Source organism: Humulus lupulus, chromosome 2 (genome assembly GCF_963169125.1).
Source record: "Humulus lupulus chromosome 2, drHumLupu1.1, whole genome shotgun sequence".
Classification (NCBI taxonomy): domain Eukaryota; kingdom Viridiplantae; phylum Streptophyta; class Magnoliopsida; order Rosales; family Cannabaceae; genus Humulus; species Humulus lupulus.
The window spans coordinates 75425586-75441894 of record NC_084794.1 but is presented as its reverse complement, the minus strand read 5'-3'; positions in this window follow the sequence as shown (position 1 = coordinate 75441894).

Genomic DNA, 16309 nt, shown 5'->3' with positions numbered 1-16309 from the left:
TTGTGGGCCTTTAATTCATTCACATACCTCTTCTGGGCGCCCCTACTCGTGCCAGCCATGTGTGGTCCTCCAGAGATGGTGGATATCTCTCCCTCGACCACGAGGGGAAGGACGTCCTGATCTGCCTGACACCCGAGCTGACTGGCTGGGACCTCCGGAACGGGTCGACTTGCCGGGACACGGTTCCGCGAGTACTGCGCCAATGGTCCTGCTAGGATGAGAGTCTCGATTTCATCTTTGAGGTGCCTGCAGTCGTCGGTATTGTGCTCGACGTCGTTATGAAAACGGCAGAACTTCGAAGCGTCTCTCCTTCCCTTAGGGTGCTTCAATGGCTCAGGCCTCTTCCAGGGGACCCGAGTAGCGTTGGCCAGGGAAATATTTTCCCTGGTCTGGGTGAGCTCGGCATAGGTTGTGAACACGGGCTTAAACTTATCCACAGACTTATTCTTCTTCTAGCCGTGCTGGTTGTTTTCACCATGTCCTTTTCTTTTGCTACCACTGGGCTGGTTATTCTGCGTGACGTCGGGAGTCGCCACTACGATCTCCGTCTCCGCCCCAGCGGTCTTCTCGGGGACCTGGCTGGCCCCGGCGGCCGAAGCTTCAGCTTCTTCCAAGTTTATCCACTCTTGGGCTCTGTTAAGGAATTCGCTAACCGAGCTGACTCCCCTCCTTTGAATATCTTTCCACAGGTCTCCGCCGACTAGGATCCCGGTCCTCATGGCCATTAGTTTGGAGCTATCGTCAGCATCCCTTGCTCGAGCAGCGACATTTGCAAATCTGCTCAAGTAGGCTTTCAACGTCTCACCGGGCTTCTACCTCACGTTAGCTAAAGAATCGGCCTGGACCCGGGCGGCCTGAGAGGCGTGGAATGCCCTCTTGAAGTCCACCGAGAAGGTCTTCCAGGAGCTGATTGACTGCCTTTTACTCTGCTTGAATCAAATCACTGCCTGGCAGGTCCAATCAGGGTGGAGGGAAAGATTAAGCAACCCAGCTCCGGGCCAATGTTATGGGCCATCATTAGGGTGTTGAACATCCTTAAGTGGTCAGACAGGTCTCCATCCCCGTTGAACTTTGACATGTGGGGCATACGAAAACCAGAAGGGTATGTCGTTGCTGCTATATTGGGGGCGAAGAGTTCCATCTCGTCCCCTAAATCATATTCGTCTTTTTCTTTTTCCGATAGGAGCTTCTTCATCAGCTCCTCCATCTGAGTTAGGCGCTCTAGGGTTTTGTCCTGAGATCCTGGGTTATTCCAGGGCTGTTCAACAGCTCCGGTCCCGTTGTACATATTAGGTGGGTTGTTGCCTCTCCTATCTTGAGATAGGTTATTTGGGACATTTCCACCGTTACGTACTTCGGATCGGACCCCCACCGAGCGGGCCTGGTTTCCATCCCTAACTCGATCCTCTCTGTGAGAATTGAGGCGATCTCGAAGGTCGCCTCCCTAGGTAGTACGGTGACTTTGTGCCGAACTTAGTCGCTGGCGCAGGTCTCCTCCCGAGAGATCACTCCGTCCACTACCGGTCTAGTGAATCCTGTTGAACAGGCTCGGGGTGCGTCTTTGGCGGCTATGACCTGATCCTTCCTCTGGCATCCTGCCGCCCCAGGAGGGTCCAGCTGACGGCGGGCCTCTCCTGCTATTTCCATAGGTCGGGATGTCTCGGACGGGCTGAGGAGACGGATATCTGATGGGAGAAGGAGGATGCCTGACTGGGGAGGCGATCCTAGTGCCATCCGGACGGACTAAATTTGGTGGGGGCCTCTCGGCCCTGCCAGCTTGCTGGTTTCGCGCTGGGCGAGCTGGACGAGGAACTGGATGTCCTTCGGGGACGGCCCGACGTCTCTGGCCTTCCTCGGCCCTTCTTTGGGAATTTCCTCGATCTCTTCTGGGCGTTCTCGAGGAAGGCTGAGAGCTAGGGGTCGACGTCCTAACCGAACGGCTGTACTGCTGCTGTCCGGTCCGAGGCATTTCCCTGAGGTTTGCCTCCTGATGGTGTGATGAAGGGGTGGAGTTGGCTGCAGGAAGTCTACCCAAATGGCTATGCCTGGACCGATTACTCCGGCGAGACTTAGGAGCCTCGCCTTGCCTCTCTCCAACGTTACCGTTGGTTGTGAGAGGGGGTAGTCGGCTCAGAATATCCTGGATTTGCTGACCAGCTGCTGCTAACTGGCTCCTCAGCTGAACATTCTCCATCTCCACCGCAGAATAATAACATGGATTCGGATTAGGCGGCCGGGGCGCTGAACTACCAGTGTCGTCTTGGCCCGCCGGCTGCTTTCCCGGCCTCTGTTGGACTTCAGGAGCTTGCTCATCAGGGATGGCAACCTGGTGGGCCTCCTGCCCATCATGCTGTTCTGTCTCGTTACCATGCCTGGATCGAGTGGTCACCATAGTTGGATGTCTGCGGTAGTACTAATCGAAATTGCTCTCAATGAAAGCACCAAACTGTTGACGCGGTTCTTCGGCAACAGGTAATTAAGAGAAGAAGAGAAAGAGATTAGCACTCAAGGTAGAACTGTCACAGATATGAAATCTTATATATGAACTAGGTGACTCAAGACACGTTTTTAAGTGGTTCAAAGGTTAAAATCCTTCTACTCCACTAGTCAATATTATTCATCCTCTCTGGGTATTTGGTTTACAAAGTATATAGTCCTTCAAAGACTATTTTTTCCAACCCCTATCAACTCCCAGGGTCTCCATATTTATAGGAGAAGGCACCTGGAAGTTGGTAGGGAGGTCATCCCGTGACCTTACCATTTGTCATATCCACTCTGTGGCATTCATGATTAATTCCTAAACCTGACACATAAGTGTGGTCTAATCAGCATGGAAGGATATAATGGGCCGCACGGCCCAACCCATCCGTGGGTGTCTGACACGCACGTTCCTACTGCATGTCCGAGAAGTCAAGGGGATATCAAACACGTGATGTCAGATATATGCACGTTTATCTTGCGTGCGTTGATTTCATAAAGGCTCAGAGCTTCCTGGGCTCCTTGCGACACGAACAGCTCGTATTCCGAGCTGTTCTCCTGGCGTGGCCTTCAGATGCCCCTCTCGAGCTGAGAAGATCCGCCCTGGAAATAGGATCTTCGTCCTGTGGGCACCTCGGACTAAACCTGATTAGTCCGAGGCTCGTCCTGCTAATCAGCCCGTGGGAAAATCAGGGCGTACACTTTCTATAAAAGAGTTCATTCCTAATTTCACTACAACAAAAACGCTTATTACCGACGGAGAAAACCGCCGGCAATAGTCAGGAAAGCCGCCGGTAATACTTTTACCGGCGGGCTCCGCCGGCAAAAATCTGCCGGTAAAAACCGGTTGGTAAAAGGTCGTTATTGCCGGTGGAACTAGCCTCCCGCCGGTAATAATTTGGTCGGAATTCATGTCTGACACATTATTACCGGCGGTTTTCGCCGGTAATAATCCGCCAGTAATAACATATTTAAAAAAAATAATTATATTTAATTCACAACCCCACCGGAATTATTCAAATGGGTCTTGCTGAGATTCAGGTAATAATTAATAGTAATTATTTTTTTTTTAAAATTTTCACAAACTGAGATAATCATGATCATCATCTGATCACGTGGTAAAAAAAAGGTAAATTTATCTAAAATTAATCTATCAGCTGTCACAGTCATATAAAGCAAAAAAACTTTGGCATTAATCAATTTGCTTGAATTGACAAAACTCGTGTTTATAATTTTACACGTATATACTCTCTCTGTCTAATCCGATTGAAATTATTATTATGTGCAGCTCTCTTTCGACCTTCTTGAACGATGGCTTGCTGAGAATCCAGACTCCATTGGATTAAAGAGTAATAATGGCCAATCTCTTTTCAAAGAACAGAGTCCACTAAGATAGGCAGAGAGGAATCTGAATGGCTAAAAAAATAAAATAAAATAAAATTGAGTTTTTTTATATAAACAATAACATAATTATTTTTTTTTATATAAAACTATAATAGAACAATATATAGACATACCCCCTTCGCTGTTACAGTTGCCGGCCACCAGAATATCTTCGGGAACGCCGGAAAACTCCACGGCAGAGAGCACTCGGCGGATTAGAAGAGAGAATCAGAAGAACAAAAAAATGGAGGAGAAGGAAATGGGGGGAGGGGAATAGGGTTGCACAAATATATAGATTATTATTGCCGGCGGAGCCCGCCGGTAATAATCCACCGGTAATAAATTTAAATATTTATTGCGCGGCAGTTTTGCCGCCTTAATAAATTCTGATTATTACCGGCGGGTTGTCCGCCGGTAATAATAAATTTTCCGCCGGTAATAATTAAATAATTTTAAAAAATAAAAATAAAAATAAAAAACAGATTAATACCGGCGGATTACGTTTTCTGCCGGTAAAAATGGTATTATTACCGGCGGACTTTCTCCGCCGGTAATAATTCCGCCTGTAAAAATAATTTTTGTTGTAGTGTTTTATGTTTTAGAATTTTTTTCAATCTTAAAATTCAAGATTTAAACCGAAGGGTGAAGTTTGATAATTTTGTAGGATGGGAAATGAGAATTTGAATCCAATTATGGAATCGTGGACGTTTTTTTATTTTTTACCGAAATATAAGGATAATAAAACACATCCATATATAAATGGTATAAAACTTGGGCAGATCGATTGGCTTATTTGGGTTCACCGACTTGACCCTCATAATTATTATATATTATTATAAGTTGTTCTGTAGAATGGCATGCGTATTTCATGTTTGGAAGAAATTAATAAAGAATAATATAATAATAATAAAAAAAGAATGTCTGTGGAAAACAGGGCTGCTTGTCAGTGGGAATGCAACAGCTAACACTGCGGGTCTTTTCCTAGTTAAGGATAATATATATATATTATATAATTATTTGTTTATTCAACAAAAAGAAAATATAGTTAAAGTAAAATGTCATGGTTAGTGACAGTCAGGACGGTAGTGTAGAATAATATTGATGGATTATTCAACTATATATAATTACTGGTCTAAGATATATATTAATAATTCAGCATAATTCCACGATCTAGAAAAGAGAAATTTCAAATACTCTTCTTTCTGATTAAAAAGCCTAACATTTCCCAATCTCAATCAACAAGACGACTAGCATTAACACGTATTAAATAAAGAATATGGTCTAATATATATTTCATATCATCCTTTCTAGCTTCTAGAGACAATTACAATAATAATATAATTAAAACCAAATGTTCGATGTGAGCTAGGTGATTACGTATAGTTAGTGATGTAGTAATTAAACTTTTTACTGAGCTAATCAATTAATTTTCATTAATTTTGATTCCTTTTAGCGTTAGTAATTAAGGTAACTATATAAAGAATTTATATCTGATAAATATATATATAGAAAAATTGTTTATATTTTACCAAAAACAATCTGCTGCTGCAATATATATAGAAATTTAAGATAATTAACTACAGTAGAGTATACACATAACAAGTTGTCGAACCTACACACCTATTGTAAAAATTATCATCATTATTGTTATTGCGTCTTCATATCCTAAAATTGTATACATATGCAGAGATGTAGTATATAAAGGGAATTTTTTTTTTTTAAGGAGTTTTACTTTACGCTCTCAGTGTTATCGATTTGTGAATAATTTTTTGCATGATTTTTTTTATGATCGTATATATTATAACTATTTAGAGTATCCTGCAAATTTTTAGAAAATTCTTAATAGTTTACAGTACCGAAAACTAGGTTCAAACATGTTGTTGTACGCGTCACTAATTTTTTTTATGCACGTGAAAAACAACATATTTGAACCTAGTTTTTGGTACTGTAAACTATTAGGAATTTTCTGAAAATTTGCAGATATTCTAAATAGCTACAATATACACCGTCATAAAAAAAATTACGCCGAAAACTATTCACAAGTCGAGAAATACTGAGAAACCTACCGATAAAACTTAAAGTAAAACATATATATATATATATAGTTAATTGTCGCCCCCGAGGAAAACTCCACACAATTTTATGCATGTATTGTCAAGCCTCAGGAGAAACTACGTGACAATGGATATGTAACTTCATCGAAGCTCACGAGAAACTTCATCGTATTAATTATTGAACAATTATAAGAAAGAATTACATATATATAATTAGAGAGTCATAGAGGAGAAAAATATCACATACAGAGAAGAAGAAGAAGAAAAAAAGGGGAACAAGAAACCGACGAAAAGAAGTATGGGAGACCCGTCGTAGGAAAGATGGCACTGGCTACTGCCTGTAATTGCAGACGTTGTAAATATATATTTATACATATATATATATATGAAGCATTCGGATTCATGAATGAAGGTATAGGCAGTGCCATCTTCTTACGCCATGATTCCCATTGTCTTCTTAATTAATTTAATTATTATTTGGTCTTTCGTCGAACTTTGTTTCTACCTCGCGTATATTTACAGAACGGTAATTTCTCTCTAACTCGATCTGTAAATATATTATATATCTTAATCTTATATAATATTATTAATAATCAAATTGAAAAAAAAATTATTACATATTTATTATAAAGTAAAATATAATTACATTTATTTTTTTTTAATTATGTTTCCTCATTTCTAATAAAATTAAAACTATAAATTTTTTCCATTCAATTAAGTATTTCTACTCAATAATAAATTTTTCTAACTAGAAAAATTATATTATATGAATGTAAGTTTATTGTATTTTTTAATTTAATTTTTCATATATTTATCTTTGAAATTGTATTATTAATAATTTTTTTATTTAATTATCTATTTTTATTATGAATTATTCAATTGATTATTTAAAAAATTTCGTTTCTAATTTTTAATAAAATTATATATATTTAATTTATTGTCGAGAATAATTTATACAAAATTTTAAATTATAGGGTATCTAATGATCATTATTGATAATATAGGGTGCTAAAGCTATATTTTGTTAAACACATATACTAAATAAGTACATTCCTTTTAAAAAAATAATTTATATCTTTTTGGACAATGTATTTTATTCTATTACTTATTTGGACCATGTGTTTCGATAAATTATTTTTTAGACCATGTATTTTATAAAATTATTTAAATAGACTCCTAAATCCCAATTTCGATAAAAAATGAATGTAGCAACCCAATTATTATGCATAATGATTGTACTATTAATTTGAGTTGTTAGTTTGATAAATTATTTGCGATTTTAATTCAAAAAACTTTAATCAAAATTAGATTTAGGGGTCTATTTGAACCATTTTACAATACACAGGGTCCAAAAATAATTTATCAAAACACAAAGTCTAAATAAGTAATGGAACGAAACACAGAGTCTCAAAATTGTATAAACCTGAAAAAAATGTATAATATATTTTTTGTAGTTTAAAATACAAATTATTTTGTATTTCTTTTCATTCCAAAATGCACTTTATTATTATGTTTGTATAAAAGGTTGTTGTTGGAGGCATCCAATAAAAAAGTAATGAATTTTTTACTTAAAAATATGTTGTTAAGGTTGTGTTGGGTGTTATTTTTCTAATGTTATATTTTAAATAAGATAATAGTAAATAATTTTTAATGTTTTCAAAATATAAGAAGTGAATGCATGGTTAATATGATTTGTAGAGAAAATATTTAATTTTTTTCTTTAATATACTTGATTAGAAAAATTAATAAATATATTTTTGTTTACAAATTTTTATTTTAGACAAAGAGAATAGAAACAATTTTTTTTGTTATCTTCAAAATATCTGATTATTTTTACTTAGTATTGCTTAGTATTTTAATTTATTTTTACAATAATAAAAATTGACAAATAGATTATGTCATAAATTTAAAAATAGTAAACAGAATCAGTGGTAAGTCTAATTTAATTATTTGTAACAATAATGACTTTTAATTAAGAATAAAAAATTTCACAAATACATTATATTGTAATCTAATTATAGCATATAATTTTACTTACAAATTCATTATAATATATATATGTTAAATATATTTAATCATATATATTTCAAAACAATTTCATAAGTAAATAAAATATAAAATAATTTAAGAAAATAAGTTATAGTTTTTATTTAAAAAAAAGGAATTATAGTTCTTTCACTCTTTAATATATATATATATATATGTGTGTGTGTGTGTGTGTGTGTATTATAGAAAAAAAATCAGAATATGAAAATAAATGATAAAAAATAATTAGTTGTAGCCAAGTTTAATTTGTAACAATAATCATTTTTATTCAACATTATAGTTAAATATAAGTATATTGATGTTAGGCACAAAATATAATCTAATTATAGCATATAATTTTACTCACAAATCCATTATTTAATATTTATATATATATGTATGTGGTAAATATATTTAATCATACATATTTCAAAATAATTTCATATAAGACAGTAAATCAAATATAAATAATTTGAGAAAATTAAATTAGTTATAAAGAAAAAAGAATTAAGGTTCTTTCACTCTTTAATATATATATATTTATATTTATATATATAGGGAGCGACTATAACGCATCTTTTTTTTTGCAACACCGGTGTATCATTTTTCTATTTCGGTACCTAAATAGTTATAATCCCGAAATTTTTTATATGATTGGTGTACATTATAGCTATCTAGAACATTCTCCAAATTTTCAAAAAATTATGAATAAATTATGGTAAAATTTGACAGTTTGAACTCTGTTTTCGGCTTCGTAAACTATTCAGAATTTCTTGAAAATTTGCAGGATATTCTAAATACCTACAATGTACACCGTCATATAAAAAAATTTGGGATTAAATGTATCCAATGCCGAAAATAGAAAAGGATGCACTGGTGTTGCAAAAAAAATGGATGCGTTGTAGTCATTCCCTATATATAGTATAGAAAAAATAAAATCATGAAAAATGATCAAAATAATTAGTTGTAGCCAAGTTTAATTTGTAACAATAATAATTTTTATTGAACATTATAGTTAAATATAAGTATATTGATGTTAGGCACAAAATGTAATCTAATTATATCATATAATTTTACTTGCAAATCAATTATTCATATATATATATATGTGTTAAATATATTTAACATATATATTTCAAAATAATATCATATATGACAGTAAATAAAATATAAATAATTTGAGAAAAATAAATTAGTTTGTTAAAAGAAAAGGAATTATGGTTCTTTCACTCTTCAATATATATTTATATATATATTATTGAAAAAATAAAATAATGAAAAATGATAAAAATAATTAGTTGTAGCCAAGTTTAATTTGTAACAACAATAATTTTTATTGAACATTATAGTTAAATATAAATATATTGATGTTAGGCACAAAATGTAATCTAATTATAGCATATAATTTTCACTACTACAAAAGGGGTTTTTTAGGACTAGCATTGCGAGTCCTAAAATTTTTTTTAGGACTCGCGGGGCGCGAGTCCTCTATTTGAGAGCCTTAAAAACTAAGGTTTTTTAGGACTCACGCTAAAAAATCTGATTAAGTGCCTTTAATTAAGTTTTTAGGACTCACAATGCTAGTCCTAAAAAATCGGGTTGAGTGCATTTATGTAATTTTTTAGGACTCGCTTTACATGACCTTAAAAGTAATTTAAAAAAAAAAATACAGCTACAATTTTAATTTTGATTTAAAAATATATATCCATTTGAGTGTCGAATATGTATCAAAAGAAATTTGAAAAGAAAATACTAAAAAAATAGAAAAAAAAAATTACGAAATAAATTTAAAATTTCTAAACATGTATTGTAATTAGCTAGCTATAACATCATTCATTTTGCTCTAACCAATTGTAAAAATGACATTGCCCATTCTTCTCTAACTTCGTCAATTTCTTGAGTAGTATATGGTTTGTCGGAGGTGAATTGAAAAAAAAACAAAATTTTAATTATAATTATATTAGTGGTAATAAATTCAAAGTATATATAAAAATTGTACTAGATTAATACTATGTAGTTGTATATTGTTTATCACTTGTTTCGACAAGAAATGTTTGATATAAGAACATTCTTCATCATCCTCATAACGTAATATCTGCAGTCAATATTGTTTGGTTGGAAATACATGTACAATTCTTAGTATTAAATATCTTAAACATCTTTACATATACATAAACTATACAAATAGAAATATACCGTAGGTTGGAAATACATTACTCCCGATGAGCGTTTATTGATCTTTTGACGTGCTTTCATTCTTTCTATGAAATACATCTCAAATGCATCATGGATGGTCTCCTTGATGGCTGTCCTGTTATCTAATGGTGCATTGAGAGGATCAAGAAAATAACAATAATGTCAATTGGGATATAATAAAAATAACATCCAATGCTCCTTGTTGAAAGAACAAGTATTACACAGTTGTTAACTTTAAATTCTATTTGTTTGTATCAATGAAAAGCATAATAATTAAACTTACCCATGGTTATAAGGCATAACTATCCAATCATGCTTTATAGACGTGCAATATAACATCCTATCACATAAAGCTTGAGCACGACTATATGCACGAGTCACGAAAGTAGAAACCTTATTCGGTTTCATAAACAACAATGATCCTCTCTTTTCCTCGTTTAATAACAGTGTCTGGTACAAAATCCTACCAACAAATATAATTAATTAAAAAGAAAACTAAATAGTTGATGAAAGAAAATCCTTACAATAAATATTATTAGCATACCTTATGTAGAAGACAATACATGATTGTCCAATCATCTCATTTCTATAAAATTCAAGTACTTCATCCCGAAATAGAGCAAAGTATTCACAAGCATGGCCAAACACATCAAAGTCAATGGACACTTCAACGGCATAATCATGTTTAGGTCAATCATTGACGATTTCATATACTTGTCTCAACTTAGGCGAAATTGGAGATGGTTGTTGCACCTCTTGTGACAATGACTCCTTAGGCGCTCGTTTTGGAACTAGTTTTTGAGTTTGTGGTGCTAATGGTAGAGAAGTTTTTTTCCCAGCTTGCTTTCCATTTTTTTTAATGACCTCATAATAAACCCATAACAAATAATTAATAATGGAATAAGTAAGTAAAAAATTAATAGTCTTAAAAGAATTACCTGTGTCGCTCCATTGAAGATGACTAGCGACTTGAGCCAACGTATCAAACTCCCAATAGCTTGTTTGACTGTATAAATCTCACTGTTAGGGATCGGATTAACAAGTAGAGCATCAGGTTGGTCAGCAAACTCAATTGCACCGCGGTAGTTTTCTCCTATGTTTTCTCCATGTATGTCTGAGCTACTAGTAACTAGAATGTATCCCCTACCAACGATGTTGGTGATAGAGCCTAATGCAAATTTGCATTCAATCATTTTATCATGCACATATTTAGATATGTATAAATATGTTATACAAGTTCACAAATTTAGATTTTAAAAAGATAAAGCTATACCTGATTTGAGTCAGGAGTGGGGATAAACACAAGTGCCTCTTCTGGTTGTGAGGGCGGGGGTGCTAGAGGTTGATGCTGCGATTTCGGAGATGCCTGATGAGATGGTGTCACCTGATCTATAGGTGATCCATAGTTTGGCACTGACACATGAGAAGATCCTCCAAAGCCACTATGTTGTCCTTTCATCTGTTCCATAAATTGTCGCATCATTTCCTCTTGTCTTTTTATCATTTCCTGTTGTTGTTTCATTATATCTTCTTGTTGACGGTATTTTTCTTCCATCATTGCAAATCGAGCCTCAACTAAGGAAGCCTCAAATTCCTTTCTCTTTTTTTTACTGGATAGTGGGGTTTTCCAGAATTGGCTAGGCATTACACCGAGCCCAATACCCCTCACTCTCCCTCTACTCTCAGGGGTGCCTAATACCATATTAAGCACATCCTTAGACCCATTAGGTTCAAATTTTCCTTCACTCATGAGCTTATTATAGTGCTCCGGCAAACAAAATATAGAACTATAGTTATTCTCATTAAAAATAAGTAATCCAATCATATAAAATGTAGTACACTTACTATGTTGCGAGCTACGCTTGTTGCCTCGGTACCAACCGGCTCACCCTTTTTGTTAGAATGTCCCACCAACCACAACTGTGACCTGTCGATTTCAGACACATCGAGTCCAAATTTTTGTTGTTGCAGCCTTTCTAGTGCCAACAAATATCCACCTCGTGACATATGATGGTTGTTTTTATTTTATTTTCGACGATCTTGATGTATTTTTCTTTTTTTCTTCCAATCAACAGTCATGCATGAAACACAGAACTCATCCCATTCTGTTTTAGTGATCAACTGTGAGTAACCTCTTGGCATATTGAACGTCTTGATGGTCAGATTTGCATCAAGTACATCATAGATGCATACCTTAGCTAGATGGGATTTGAATGATCTCCATCGTTTTGCCGCCCTTGACATAATTTTTCTTTTTGCTTTATAGTCTATGTCAAATGTAGCCTACAATTGAAAATAATACATATCGTTAGTCTACATTAAAAATACAAACAACATATATTATAGTGATAGAGAAAATACCTTAATGATTTCCCAAAAATTTTCTTTGTCTGATTAAGGGACTTTATCCCAACTCGCGTGTGTGATTGAAGCACACCTCTTGATAGTTGATTCGATCATTGATCCCAATTTTGATCTCATTGTACCAATGAATTGTCCATATTCATTGAACTTGATCGGTACCTTAACACCTTCACTTTGCATCTTGGCTATGTCGGGCATGGTATATAGTCCCCTAACAGATCTCACATGCACTATAGCAGTGTCATCATTCTCCTCCTGACCAACATTATTTTCAAGTCCAGGAAGTGGACAAACATCATCAAGTCCAGGAAGTGGACAATCATCATCAAAACCTCATGGATCAGCCATGGAAATATCTTAAAAGGAAACGATTATAAACAATGTTAATAGACAATCATCAACATGATAGGAAAATTAAATATAAAATGAACAAATCCAACCTTCAGAAGAAAAAAAAAACAAGTCAACATTTATCACAGTATATGATCAACCCATACACCGTCACCATCAAAATGCAAACAAATATCATCGTCATCTACACCATCATCAATTGGGTATTTGGTAAGCTGTGGTTCGAGAATTGTGACAAGTTGTTGAAGGAGAGGTAAGTCATGTACATCATTCTCTTTGTCTCTCCAATCTATCGGTTGAGTAGGAACCACGACTGACCATTGCTTGTCTGATGGATCATTCACATAAAAAACTAGCTTGGCTTGTGTTGCCATTATGAAACGATCATTTTTGTGCCCAATTCGATTTAAATCAACTGAAGTAAAACCTAAATCATCAACCTTTACTCCCTTGTCACTTTTCACCCAATCACATAAGAAGACCGGCACTCTAGTTGTAGTATAATCTAATTCCCAAATTTCTTGGATTACTCCATAAAATGTCATATCACACTCTACAGGATTTTTGTCCTTTGAACTAGAGATTTGCACAGTTTTTGCTACAATACAAACTCCATTATTCTGTGTGGTTCTTACATTATCTCGTTCCAAAGTATTGAATTGAGTACCGTTGACGATGTATGATGGGTACTTAAACACATTCAGAGAAGGACCACGAGAAATCCACTTAACTATGTCCGACACATGACACGACGTGTGGGTCACTTCAATTGCAACCTTTGTTAAAAGAAATGAAATAATAATTAATAACATGTCATGCAATCAAAACAAAAGATTTAAAATTATTTACTCAAATCAATACCTTGTTCTCTAACCAAGTACTAAACGTACGATAGTGTTCATCTTGGATCCATTTTTGGTTCTTTGACTTAGATGGATATTTTTTCCGAAGCCAAACAAAATGATTCCTTCATAAATGTATGCAAAATTAGTATGAATTAATACAAATATCACAATAATGTTTTATGATATCATATTGTCTAAGATAACTTACTCGATGTAAGGTTGAATCTCATCAATGTTTTGCAATACAAGACAGTGTGCTTCATGTCTTTCATCTTGAGTTATTGAGCATATAACACCACCTTTTCCACCATAACCACCATTACTTTTATTTAATGTAGATTGATCGCCCACACTTGTCACACCATGCAAGTATTCTGAACAAAATTCAATGGCTTCTTCTGCAATATAGCATTCAACAATACATCCTTCAGATCTACTTCTATTTCTAACATAACTCTTAAGAATCTTCATGTATCGCTCAAAGGGATACATCCATCTTAAATAAACAGGTCCGCATAGTTTAATCTCTCTAACCAAATGGACTGTAAGATGCACCATTATGTCAAAAAAAGGTGGGAAGAATCGCTCTAAGTAACACAAGATTATAGCAATCTCTACTTGTAAATTGTCTAACGTTGAACATCAATTGTCTTACAACATAAATACTTGAAAAACAAACACATCCGTGTGATTATTTCTCGAACCTTTCTAGGTAGCACACCATGAATAGCCACAGGTAGAATGTGTTGGCATAGGACATGACAATCGTGAGATTTCATGCCGACCAAATTTAAATTCTTCATATCCACCAACGTTCTTATGTTTGAAGAATACCCTTCTGTAACTTTAATATTGTATAGACAATTGCAAAGTTCTTTTTTCTCATTCTTAGTGAGTGTGTAACAAGCTGCCGGTAAAAATGTTCTATTAGAGCCAGCTTTTGGATGTAGGTTTTTTCACAAGCCCAATGCAGCCAAGTCTTTTCGAGCTTTAATACCGTCCTTACTTTTACTTGGAATATTTAACAAAGTTCCTATTAGACTATCACACACATTTTTCTCAATGTGCATGACATCTAAATTATGTTGCAAAAGTAACTTTTCCCAATATTCAAGCTCAAAGAAAATTGATTTTTTCTTCCAAGGACTTGTAGACTCATCCGCACTAGTCAAACTAACTTCAGTCTTATCCTTGCCAACACTCTTTCCACGACCCTTCTTCTTCTTAATTGAACAAACAATAGGTTTTCCTACCTTAAACTGAATTACCGATACTTTATTAAGTACTTGATTCCCAGTCAAAGAACTCTTGTTCACCATTGCATGCCTTTTTCCAAGTTCTAAAATAATGTCTCCGGGGCAAGAATTTTCTATGTCCCATATAGCACACCTTGCGGGAATGTTTCAAATATTGAGTGAAAGTTTTCTCCTCACAAATAGGACAAGCTCTGTATCCTTTTACACTGTAACCAGATAAATTTCCATAAGCGGGGAAGTCGTTGATTGTCCATAACAACACCGCTCGAAGGGTAAATTCTTCTTTTAAGTATGCATCATAAGCCCTAACTCCTTCATTCCATAAAGTTTTCAAGTCATCCATTAGGGGAGCTAAGTAGACGTCAATATCGTTACCAGGTTGTTTAGGTCCAGATATTAGCAATGTCAGTAAGGTAAACTTCCTTTTCATACAAAGCCATGGCGATAAATTATATATGAATAGCATAACATGCCAACAACTATATTTACTACTGAGAGAAGTATGAGGATTAATTCCATCCATAGAAAGAGCTAGACGAATATTTCTAGGTTCATTGGCAAATGAAAGCCATTCAAAATCCACTGTCTTCCACGCTGGCGAGTCAGCAGGATGTCTAAGTCTACCGTCCTTTATTCTCTCATTTGCATGCCAAGTCAAATTCTTAGCATGATCAACATTTCGATAAAATCGAATCAAACGAGGAATTGGATGAATATACCACAAAATTTTTGCTGGTACTCCTTCCTTAACTTCGTCTAAATTCCTTTTCTTTTGCCATCTGGACACACCACAAGTAGGACATGAATTCGCATCTACAAGACTATTTCGATATAATACGCAATCATTAGGACAAGCATGTATTTTTTTCATATTGCAAGCCTATTGAGCACATAGTTTTCTTAGACTCGTAAAATGATACGGGCATCTCATTTTCTTCAGGCAGTAAATCTTTCAAAAAAACTAACAATTCCGTGAAACTCTTATCACTCCATCCATTTTTTTCTTTTATATTGTACAATCTAAGAAGGGCTGACAACTTTGAAAATTTAGTGCAACCAGAGTAAATCGGCTTTTCAGCGTCATTAAGAAGATTTTCAAACTTAACAGGATCTACTTCTGATTCATAATATGCATCGTCAATCATTTCATCTAAATTATCCTCACAATCCAATTGCCTATAATTCCGATCTTCATTCATCATAGGAGGGTCTGAAGTAACATGAAGCTCTTCACCATGCCAATACCATATTTTATAACTTTTGTCTATCCCGTGGAAATATAAGTGCTCTTTTATTATTGTGGCAGTCATCTTTTTCATATTTCCACACTTACTACAAGGACAACAAATATAGTTTG